Below are 12,952 nucleotides of genomic sequence, written 5' to 3'. Positions count from 1 at the left end.
ATCGCTACAGTTGCTGCTGGAGGTTTGATGTCATCAGTGGTGGAAAAAGTACTCAAATTCTTTACTCAAGTAAAAGTACCAATACTGCAATATAGAAATACTAAAATACTAAAAGTCCAGAATTCAAAATTTACTTGAGTAAAAGTACAAAAGTATTGGCATCAAAATGTACTTAAAGTACCAAAAGTAAAAGTACCAAAAAGGTTTTAAAATAGCATAAAATAGCGTTGTAGCTATTTTTCAAATAGCCTCGGTATAAAATAGGGCTAAAGTGGTTAATGTACGTTCCATAATATCATAATGTGTATATGAAAGGTAACTACATTTTTAAAAGTACAATATTTGCGTCTGAGATGTAGTGGAGTAGAAGTAAAAGTATTGGAAATTGGAAATACTCAAGTAAAGTGCAAAATGTGTTAATATAGCGTCACAAACATTTTGACCACTTTAACCATTTATACTTTGTCTGTTTTTAGAAATATCGTGAAAATGTGTGCAAATCTTTGAATATAAACATTTGTAACATATCAAATCTTTGCTTCTGGGGGGTCCCTGGAACAACATATTTTGAGATGGGGGTCCACGGTCAAACACATATGATTTTGGGGGGGTCCTTGACATGAAAAAGCTTGAGAAGCACTGGCTTACACTGCTGCATCCTGTTTTCAACGGCTCTCACACCAGAGAGGAAGTGGTTAAACTGGCTCACTCACGCACTCGCACGCGCGCGCACACACACACACACACACACACACACACACACACACACACACACACACACACACACACACACACACACACACACACACACACACACACACACACACACACACACACACACACACACACACACACACACACAATAATTACATTACATTACATTACATTACAGTCATTTAGCAGACGCTTTTATCCAAAGCAACTTACAATAAGTGCACTCAACATAGGTAGGGAACGAAAACTACTAATCACCAGAAGTCTTAAGTGCATTCTCTTCTAAAACAAGCAACTAAGAGTATAATCTCTCAAGAACAGATTCTGCACTGCGTTGGAGAATCTGTCGTGAAGGCTCGTCATAACATGTACACACTGGGCTACAAGTGGGCGTGCCTTCAGATCAGGAAGCAGGCCGCGCTTTACCCAATCAAATGTAGTGGGCGGGATTCACATGTCCGTCGATCTTTCCCCCTCGAAACAAACCCAAACTAATTTAACAATAGCGTCCGCGGAGCAGACAAAACCACGGAAAGATATTCACATTTTAACTTACTCTTTCATCATAGAAACAAGTGGGCTTATAACCAAAACGATCCATGTTCTCTGGGAGAAGTGGTGTTAGTGTTCCGTGTAGAAATATTCTTAGTGGGAATGAAAACATAGTGGCACCCACCGGAAGGGAAAGCTGAAGGCAGACATAAACCCCGGTTTCCTTGTGCACTAGCGTTACGTTTTCTTCCGCCCAGAGCCAACAGACATAGAACAAACAGCAGAGGGCGCTGTTTTTCATTTTCAGTTGGCGATGGGTTCCCAGATTGCTAAGAGTATACCTAGCGCTAAGGTAAAAGTGCAATATACTTTCTTAAACAGATGAGACAAAATAGCAAAATCAAATGAGCAAGAGCTAAAACAAATAAGTGTATCGACTAAACAAGATCCAATAAAACAATACAACAATAAAACAAGCGTTCGTACAACTAGTTAACAACAAGTAGGTCAGGCAGAGAGGAAGGGTAGTGTTTCCTGAAGAGGTGGGTTTTCAGCCTGCGGCGAAAGATAGGCAGTGACTCTGCTGTCCTGACATCAGTGGGAAGTTCATTCCACCACTGTGGGGCCAGAACAGGAAAAAGGTCGTGACCGTGTAGATCGGCCAGAAGGACCCTTGAGTGACGAGGCAATCAGTCGCCCCGAGGTGGCAGACCGAAGTGGTCGGGCAGGGGTGTAAGCATCGACCATAGCCCGGAGGTAAGAAGGAGCTGTTCCTTTCACTGCCCTATAGGCTAGCACCAGGGTTTTAAACTGGATGCGAGCCGCTACGGGGAGCCAGTGTAGAGAACGGAGAAGGATAGTTGTGTGGGAGAACTTGGGGCGGTTGAACACCAGACGAGCCGCAGCTCTCTGAACAAGCTCCAGAGGTCTGATGGCAGATGCCGGAGCACCAGCAAGGAGGGAGTTGCAGTAGTCCAGGCGGGAGATGACAAGAGCCTGGATGAGCACCTGGGCTGCCTTCTCCGTGAGGAAGGGGCGAATCCTCCTGATGTTGTAGAGGAGGAATCTGCAGGACTGTGTCACTGATGCGATGTTAGCCGAGAACGACAGTTGATCGTCCAAGGTCACACCCAGATTCTTCGCAGTCCGAGTTGACGTCACCACAGCATTATCAATGGTGATGGCCATGTCTCGGTGCGGACAGCCCTTCCCCGACACGCACGCACGCACGCACGCACGCACGCACGCACGCACGCACGCACGCACGCACGCACGCACGCACGCACACACGCACACACACACACACACACACACACACACACACACACACACACACACACACACAGTCTCTCCTACAATGTCTCCCTCTCAGCTGTCTGTCTGTCTGTCTGTCTGTCTGTCTGTCTCTCCTAATCTGTCTCCCTCTCTCTCCTGGAACCCCCTCAAGGACCCCTGGGGGTCCTCACACCCCACTTTGAGAAAGCCATTCCATTCAGTCAGAAACCTTTCAGTCAAAAAGCTCCGTAAGGAAAGGGCTCGGCCCTGAAGGAAACGTTTATAGAACAATGTCTAATAGTCCATATTATTTACCTCTGGGTTTAAACTATAGAGAACTCAATGGTCCACATGTCACAGTGTGTAGAGAGACGTGTGACCAGCATGGCTGACATTATCAACATGGACCACAGAGTCCAGATCAAGGTACAAGACCAGTCTCAGTATGCAGGTAATACAGAAGAACTGAATATAAAGTCATGTGTTTGACTATAAGCAGGAGACAGCTACAGTGCATGACACTTAAGGGTAAATGGCCTTTTACACCTGACCTAGAAACTGAGTTTTGATGCAGCCCTGTTTCGAAAAATGACCTTGGAATATCAGCAGCAGTGCTAGATTAACAATACATGTATAATCCTCAATTAACTGAATTATTAATGAATTCTGAATCATTAGCAATATGTGTAATAAGGCTAGTTCCTACTAGATACCTGTGTGATTTAAGACTTATCCCAGAGCAAAGTTTTACTGTTGCCCACTAACCACTTATATGCTTAGTTAACCAGGGTCCCCCAGGGCTATGTCCTTGGCCCCTTCCCCTTTTCACTCTACACCAAAACTCTCCATTGAAAATAGCAGATCTACAAGTTTGCAAAGTGAGATGCTGTGAACTCGTAGATCTGCTATTTTCACTAAATGCGCATTTATAATGACGTGCCCATAATATGGTTCAAAGTGTCTAACCTTTGGTTTTGGAGTGTCTCATGTATCAATGTCTGTACTTCGTTGTGGAAGTCTTAGGACCACAATGGAAATAAGTCTCTGACTTTGTTGTGTTTTGTTATCTCAGCAAAAAGCATGTATTTGTACTTGTATTTTTGTACTTTTATTTTTGTAAATTGACGTCCAAATCAATCAATCAACATGCACAAGGCAACGTTAGTTCAGATAGATAACTTTTATTTTTGATTTATTTGATTTATTTATTCGCACAATAAAAAAACAGTACAAATGTTAAAGTATTAAAACAACGCAGAAATAAGTGCAGGTGAGAAAGGAAACCCCTAAAGAGCTTCTAAAAGGATCTCACCTAAAATGATAAACAAGTAGTTAAACATAATAATCAAGTTAAACATAATCAAACATAATGACATGACAAACCACAAATACGACCTGTGTGCAGTTGAATTATTGTCATTCAACATATACATGAAATGCATAAATGAAGGACATTTTGTTCCACTGGCTTACTATGATCTAGAACTACTCCTGGTTAAAATAACGATAAAATACTACAATGCTAAAATCCCCACTAATAAATAAAATAAAACCACATGCAGTCAGTTCATGATGAGACAAAAAATATTGCACAACAGGAGTCTTCAGCAGCATATAGGAGAAAGGTTAGGGGACTATTTCACTTTTTTAGATTTCACAAGACTGGGGAAAAAAACTCTTGCAAAACCAGGCCGTTCTGTCCCCGATGCTGCGATACCTTTTGCCAGAGGGGGCAGCAGCTGTTATATTTGCTACTATTGTTTTTAACAATGCTAAAGTGATCGTAAATTATTTCGTAAAAACAAATACATTTACTAATGCTCTGTTATTACTACTAATGACAAATATACCTCTGCCATAACTATCTGTTTTTTGCACTGAGATGCCACCCTGTGGTCAAATTGGGTAACTGCACTTCAGTGACCACGACAATAATCAGTAAGTGATGAAAGTCATGCAAACACACACACACACACACACACACACACACACACACACACACACACACACACACACACACACACACACACACAGCAGAGGAAACCATGCAGCCTGCTCATTAGCAGCAGTTAGGGGTTCAGTCAGTGTCTTGCTCAAGGACACTTCAACACTAACTCTGGGGGAGCTGGGGATCGAACCGGGCGCCTTCGGATTCCTAAGCTGCTGCTGTATACCTCCTTATCCTGGGGCAATATTCTACTCTTATGTATAGGACTACCAGTAGGAAATTGTGTAAAGTAGCTATGTACTCAAGTACTAGGCCTAAGTACAATTTTGAGGTATGTTTCCTTAATTTCTCTATATTTCTAATTTTCAGTACTTTACTCCACTACAGGCAAATATTGTACTTTTACTCCACTACAATTATTTGAAAACTTTAGTTACTAGTTACTTTGTAGATTTGGATTATTATTACAAAAAATACATTAACCACTTGTTTTCAAAAATAGCCGATCTACAAGCTTTGGTACATTTTGATACCAATACTTTTGTACTTTTACTCAAGTATATTTAGATTTCTGGACTTTTACTTGTAACATACGTACACATTTTCCCACAGTGTCACATCACAGCTGTAGCCGGAAACAGGATAGCAGACTACGCCACCCTGGGAGTTTCACCCAGAGAATACCATTAATGCACAATATACATTGAATACCAGACCACAGGTTGATAATGATAAGAGGAGCACGTGTGTTTACAGCTTAAAAATAATGTTTGTTTTATTTACAATTAAAGTCAGAGTAAAAGCAACTATCAATAATACTTCAAACTAGAACAGGAGGTAAAGGTCATGCAGTTAGAAATATGTTTATTTGTCACTTTCAAAGAAAACATCACATGGATACACCTGGGACGTATCATCAGTGTTGTAGCCTGGGGTCATCGGGTGTTTCTGGTCTCGCAACATACACCCTCGCCCAGGACCCCAGGTGACCCAGCCGGGGTTGATAAAGCCCCGACTTACGTCCCAGTAGCTACCCACGGTCAGTCCTCTCAGGGAAAGACAGGGCCCCTCAGTCTGCTAATCTGGAACTACTCTGCCGGGACTGGGGAGAGTAGAGGCTCTGGCACATGGAGGGGCTAGGCTCTGTGGATGGCCTCCTGGCCGGGCTCCGCCTTCGTCTCACCAGGTCCAGGACCTGAGCGTTGCACCAGACTCCCCCGCTCCAAACATTTCATTCTGGCGTGATGGTTTCCTGGGGCGTGGTGGTACTGCAGGCTCCCCCTTGCGGCTTGAATGGCCCTCCTAAAAGCCTCACCGTGGGTTTGTTGGGCTACTTCCTCACGGAAGACACAGGCTGGGGCGCCAACCCATATAATACTACTCCTGGGATGCTGTCTACATTCCGGCTGTCAACCGTCTCTCCAGTGAGTCACCAAACTATTCCTGGTTGTCACATAGTCTATTACTATGAGCCACTATAAATAGAGTCACTAACTATAAAGAAAACATCACATGGATGCACCTGGGACGTATCATCAGTGTTCAATTAAAATGTACTAGATAAATATATCCAAAGTATCAAAAGGGTTAAAAGGGCAATAGCCTAATATACCAGTAGCCGGGGGGTATAGGTGTCATTGCACACAAGAGGTAGGCAGGGAGTGAGGAGAGAGGGGTTTCACCGCCACCAAAAGCGCACACAAGGCACACGCACTTCACTCACTGTAAGACACAAGAAATAATGTTAGAATACAAAAAACACTGATTCTCCACAATAATGAGCATGCAAGCAGGATATCATGCACCAAAGCTAAAAAAAAATCCCAAGCCTATACAACCTGTGTGACCAACCACCTGTCAGGACTACAACTATGGCCACCCCTACCACTGGCACGGCCGGAGCCAAATATATACCTCTTATTAAGCCTCACAGAAATAAACAGCTGGTTTGCCAAAACAATACATAAAATAATCTTAACAAAATAACCTAATACAGAAAATAACAAAAGGACAAAAACAGCAGGGGCACGGAGCTCCTCCTCAGATTCAGAGAGCCACACTCCCCGTGTCTCCTAGGGTAGGTACCCTCACAAAAACATGTAGTAATCCTGGTCTCTATACCGCCTCCCCCTGGTCAGCCGGGGCGCCTGATGGAGGGGAAAGGAACTGGTTGGAAAACGTGTTCCTTCCACGCGCTACGTCTAACCAGGGAAACTCTCCCCTGTCAGGTGACAAGAAGGTCAGTTGGCTCTCATGCATTGAAGGAGGCTTGAACTCGGCCCTGGCCTCCCTAGGCTGACGGGGGGAGTGTAGTGCCCAGGATCACAAAAAAATTGCACCGGGTGAAAAGGGGTTACAAAATCGTGGGATAAAGATTATTTAAAAAAATGATAAAAAGAGAGCCACACTAGGCAATGAGTAGCCTGGGACCAGACGAATCTGCGAGTGCAAAAAAAATGTGCACTCTGCGATTTGGGTCTGGCACCGCTCCATAGAGAATCCATTTCCTGTTCCAGGAGACGTGGGTAACCAATCAGGGCCTAGTATTCGAATATGGGAGACTGTAATTGGTAGTTGGTTGTAGGTCTAACCAATTGCGTCGAGGGCCATTGTTTTGATCCCGCCCCTTGGGAAAAAAAACGTCCTCATGGAAGCACCAGACTCATATCCACGCAGTGATATAGTCTAGCTACGCCAGGCTAGGCAATGAGGCCATGCCGTCATCAGCGCTCGGTCCATGAAGCAGCACGCCACCCAACCAACCGGAGCTGAACAGCAGGGGCGGACTGGCCATTTGGCGTACCGGGCATAGGCCGCTGGGCCAGTGGGCCGCTGGGCCATAAAAAAATAAAATAATTAGCTCCCGTTTTAGGATTATTACAGTCATTTCCGGGTCGCTCGGCCCAAGGGTTGCTGGGCTGAAACAGTGAAACGCGTCCCCCCCCGTCCCCCCCGTTGACGAATGAATTTCAAATATCTAAATACTGAATCAAGCAACTTAAAAACTGTCTGGGGGGCTCACAAAAGCCTGAGTAGACGATAAAATGACCCAATAAAAAACAAAAAAGTGAAATGTCCCTTTAAAGGTGTCGGGGGGGCATTACCATGGATGCATTGGTGGGTTAACGGTATTACCATGGATGCATTGGTGGGTTAACAGTATTACCATGGATGCATTGGTGGGTTAACGGTATTACCATGGATGCATTGGTGGGTTAACAGTATTACCGTGGATGCATTGGTGGGTTAACAGTATTCTGTCCGGGAGGAGATGGGAAGCAAGTGCAGTGAGTGGAGGATGGGTGGGATGTGCTCGTATTTAGGCATTCTCACCAGGATCCTAGCAGCGCTGTTATGTATGTATCGGAGCTTGTGAAGGCCCGTTCTATGGGATCCTGATGAGAAGTGCGTTACAGTAGTCCAAGCCTGGGATTAAAAAAAATCTCGGGTTTCTGATCCGGTCGGGAGCGCGTCACCAGTCGCGTCTATCAGGCGGCCGGATCCCAAAACTAGTAGTTATACTCGATTTGGCAATTAAATGCTAACAGGGGGAACCAAAACAAAGAGGTGCCAAAAAACAAAAAGAAAACCACCACATCCTGAACCACAGGGTTTTTTCACCCTTTTTTTTCAGTAGGCGTGGCCTAGACCGGACCACACAGTCCTTTTAATAACAAATACCAGGCTTTCCTCAGAGGTGGAAAGTCTGGTGACGCGAGGTTACAGTGTAGTTCCAGCCTGGAGGAGACGAAGGCGTGGCCTCGCTCTTCAGCATCAGGCAGAGTGAGGTTGGGGCGGAGTTTGGCTTTATTCCTGAGGCGAGAGAAGGAGGTTTTGCAAAGGTGTTTGATGCAGGCCTCATGGTTGAGGTGGGGGTCCATTCTTACACCCGGGTTGGTGACGACGGGAGGGGAAAGCCAGAGGAGATGATGCTTGTTATGGCGGTCGATGTTTCCAGAGCGGAGGTTTGTGGCTCCCGCAGTTCCTCAACTCTTTGAATGCCAGAAATAAAACTTCGTGCGAAGGACCCCCAAATTGATATGTATTTGGCCGCGGACCCCCACCTGAAAATATGTTGTGCCACGGACCCCGAGAAGCAAAGATTTGAGTTCAAAATGTTCGCCTTTAAAAAAAATATATTTAAAGATTTGCACACATTTTCAAGATTTTTCAAGAACCCCACCTTAAGGTGGGGTTCCATTCTTACACCCAGGTTATTGACGACAGATGGGAGGGGAAAGCCAGAGAAGGTGATGCTTGTTATGGGGGATGATTGAACCTGGTGTGGGGTGTGCCGACTAGAATGGCTTCTGTTTTGGAGCTGTTGCGTTGTAAACAGATAATACATCAGTATCATGCGGTCGTAAACTGTTGTGATGGTTCAGGTCCCGTTGATGTATTCACAGTATTTGTGAAAGGGGCGGTGCTTGGCACAACATTGTCGTTCTTTGGTTTTCATGGCTGCCAGTTCCCATCTGATGTCGTGTGGAAGTTCAGACTGCTCCAGGTCGTACTGAATAACTGAAACTGAATAACTGATAGCTTGCATAAGGTCTTCAGACTAGTTTTTATGTCTAAGATGTGCAGATTATCAGCATATTCAGCAAATATCTTTTCGCTGTGTCCTCCAAAGATGACGATATGGTCTCCCACCACACAGCAGCACTTCCTAATACTTGTATGCTGGACTTTCCCCTTGGGATTGATCCTCTTCCAGGAGAAGGTCACCGGATTTAACTTCCATTGATCTTTTGTCATATAATGCAAAGGACTTGTTGCCAAGGACTTGTTGATCTCATCTGTCCTACTGACTGTCTCTCCTACACTGTTTGTCTCTCAGCCATCTTACTGTCTGTCTCTACACTGTCTCCCTCTCAGCTGTCTTACTGTCTGTCTGTCTGTCTGTCTGTCTGTCTGTCTGTCTGTCTCTCCTACACTGTCTCCCTCTCAGCTGTCCTACTGTCTGTCTCTCCTACACTGTCTCCCTCAAAGCTGTCCTACTGTCTGTCTCTCCTACACGGTCTCCCTCTCAGTTGTCTTACTGTCTGTCTGTCTCCTACACTGTCTCTCTCTCAGCTGTCCTACTGTCTGTCTCTCCTACACTGTCTCTCTCTCAGCTGTCTTACTGTCTGTCTCCTACACTGTCTCTCTCTCTCTCTCTCTCTCTCTCAGCTGTCTTACTGTCTGTCTCCTACACTGTCTCTCTCTCAGCTGTCCTACTGTCTGTCTCTCCTACACTGTCTCTCTCTCAGTTGTCCTACTGTCTGTCTCTCCTACACTGTCTCTCTCTCAGCTATCCTACTGTCTGTCTCTACACTGTCTCCCTCTCAGCTGTCCTACTGTCTGTCTCTCCTACACTGTCTCTCTCTCAGCTGTCTTACTGTCTGTCTCCTACACTGTCTCTCTCTCTCTCAGCTGTCTTACTGTCTGTCTCTCCTACACTGTCTCTCTCTCAGCTGTCTTACTGTCTGTCTCCTACACTGTCTCTCTCTCTCTCTCTCTCTCTCTCTCAGTTGTCTTACTGTCTGTCTCCTACACTGTCTCTCTCTCAGCTGTCCTACTGTCTGTCTCTCCTACACTGTCTCTCTCTCAGTTGTCCTACTGTCTGTCTCTCCTACACTGTCTCTCTCTCAGCTATCCTACTGTCTGTCTCTACACTGTCTCCCTCTCAGCTGTCCTACTGTCTGTCTCTCCTACACTGTCTCTCTCTCAGCTGTCTTACTGTCTGTCTCCTACACTGTCTCTCTCTCTCAGCTGTCTTACTGTCTGTCTCTCCTACACTGTCTCTCTCTCAGCTGTCTTACTGTCTGTCTCCTACACTGTCTCTCTCTCAGCTGTCTTACTGTCTGTCTCTCCTACACTGTCTCTCTCTCAGCTGTCTTACTGTCTGTCTCTACACTGTCTCTCTCTCAGCTGTCTTACTGTCTGTCTCTCCTACACTGTCTCTCTCTCAGCTGTCTTACTGTCTGTCTCCTACACTGTCTCTCTCTCAGCTGTCTTACTGTCTGTCTCTCCTACACTGTCTCTCTCTCAGCTGCCCTACTGTCTGTCTCTACACTGTCTCTCTCTCAGCTGTCTTACTGTCTGTCTCTCCTACACTGTCTCTCTCTCTCAGCTGTCCTACTGTCTCTCCTACACTGTCTCTCTCTCAGCTGCCCTACTGTCTGTCTCTCCTACACTGTCTCCCTCTCAGAGTATTACCATGGATGCATTGGTGGTTTAACAGTATTCTGTCTGGGAGGAGATGGGAAGGCAGTGCAGTGAGTGGAGGATGGGTGTGATGTGCTTGTATTTAGGCATTCTCACCAGGATCCTAGCAGAGCTGTTCTGGATGTATCAGAGCTTGTGAAGGCTCTTTCTAGGGATCCTGATGAGAAGTGCGTTACAGTAGTCCTAGCCTGGAGGAGACAAAGGCGTGGCCCTACTTTTCAGCATCAGGCAGAGTGAGGTTGGGGCGGAGTTTGGCTTTATTCCTGAGGCGGGAGAAGGAGGTTTTGCAAATGTGTTTGATGTGGGCCTTATAGTTGAGGTGGGGGTCCATTCTTACACCCAGGTTGGTGACGACAATCAATCAATCAATCAATCAAAGTTTATTTATATAGCACGTTTCATACATCAAGTGCACTTCAATCTGCTTCTCAGAATAGATTTGAAAATAAAGATTAACAAAACCAGGAGGATAACAGCAAAATAGAAGAGAAAACATTTAGAATAAGACTAGGAAAAACAAGAAAATAAAGAACAACAATAAAAACAAAGTAAAAACTGGATTAATGCAGACACCTAGGTAAAAGCAATACTAAAAAGATGTGTCTTAATATTTCTTTTAAACATGTCAACTGATTCGATGACCCGCAGGGCCTCCGGCAGGCTGTTCCAGACAGATGGGAGGGGAAAGCCAGAGAAGGTGATGCTTGTTATGGGGGATGATTGAACCTGGTGTGGGGTGTGCCGACTAGAATGGCTTCTGTTTTGGAGTTGTAAACAGAAAATACATCAGTATCATGCGGTCGTAAACTGTTGTGATGGTTCAGGTCCCGTTGATGTATTCACAGTATTTGTGAAAGGGGCGGTGCTTGGCACAACATTGTCTTTCTTTGGCTTTCATGGCTGCCAGTTCCCATCTGATGTCGTTTGGGAGTTCATACTGTTCCAGGCCGTACTGAATAACTGATAGTTTACATAACGTCTTCAGACTAGTTTTTATGTCTAAGATGTGCAGTTTATCAGCATATTGCTCTAGGTGTTCTCCTCCAAAGATGACGATACGGTCTCCCACCACACAGCAGCACATCCTAATACTTGTACGCAGGACTTTCCCCTTGGGATTGATCCTCTTCCAGGAGAAGGTCACCGGATTTAACTTCCACAGATCTTTTGTCATATAATGCAAAGGACTTCTCGCCAACATGAACAGCTCTCCGTTGTAGGCAAAGACGCATTCATACATGCCTGTGTCTGTAAAAGATTCTGTTAAAGATGCTGCACAAGGCGAGCCCAGCCAGCAGTTGGTCTCTATGTCGAACACGTTCATGTAGGGCCTGGTCATTCCGCGCAGCAGTCCGTACCCAACTACATATATCTTTGTCCCGAAGATGTTGGCGATGTTGGCGGATGTACGCATATAGATAGGAGGTGGTGGCGAGCCTCTGGCGTTAATTAAAGACCAGACCATAGTGTTGGTGTCCAACCTGTAGATTTCATTAGTGTGTCCTCCACTCAGCCAGACATACATGACCTTCCCCAAGACACAGGCGGACGCGTGTTTACATTTTGTTACATCTGGACCATTCCCTGAAACCTCTGGCCTGAACAATCTGTGGGATTCCACGTTGAACGCATAAAGTGTAAAGTGACATTTGTCGTTTTTGTAAAAAAAACCTGAAATGTAGATGAGATCGCCGATCAACACGGCCGTGTCGTGAAAGTACCTGAGATCAATGTCTAGAGGACATTCTCCTCTCGCGGTCGACACTGGAGTTAACTTCGTCCAGCGCAAAGACACTGTGTTGAAGACCTGTATGTCGGTCGTCATACTTTCGTTAGCGTTAACGAACCAACCGATGGAGTAGACCTTCTGTCCCACTGCCACAGCAATACGGTGGTCTCCTACCGGCGCTCCGTTCAGATGAACAGTCCAGTGGTACATTCTGTCGTACAGATGTGACGACCGAACTCGTTTGGTTCCCCTATTAGGTCACTGAAAATGTTAACTTTTCTTTTTGTCACAGATTCGCGCCTGATCATCTATATGCTGTCTTGTTGTTGATACTGATATTGATCTTCACCTGTGATTCTCAGTTTTCCTGTTGCTACTCGTTTCGGTATCTACTTTGTTCCTCTGTAACTCTAACTGCTGTGCTGCCTCCTGCAACTGAAGGTTCCGTGCAGGATCAAAATAGGTCTGTCTGTCTGTCTGTCTGCCTGTCTCAGTAATAACAATATTTTGTTGTGTGTGGTTCTTTATCAGAATGCAGTTCCATTGTGCATGCTGACACTTTCATTGGTACAGCGAGACTGTCA

Source organism: Gymnoscopelus braueri (assembly GCF_963280865.1).
Source record: "Gymnoscopelus braueri genome assembly, chromosome: 15".
NCBI lineage: Eukaryota > Metazoa > Chordata > Actinopteri > Myctophiformes > Myctophidae > Gymnoscopelus > Gymnoscopelus braueri.
This window is presented reverse-complemented; position numbering follows the sequence as displayed.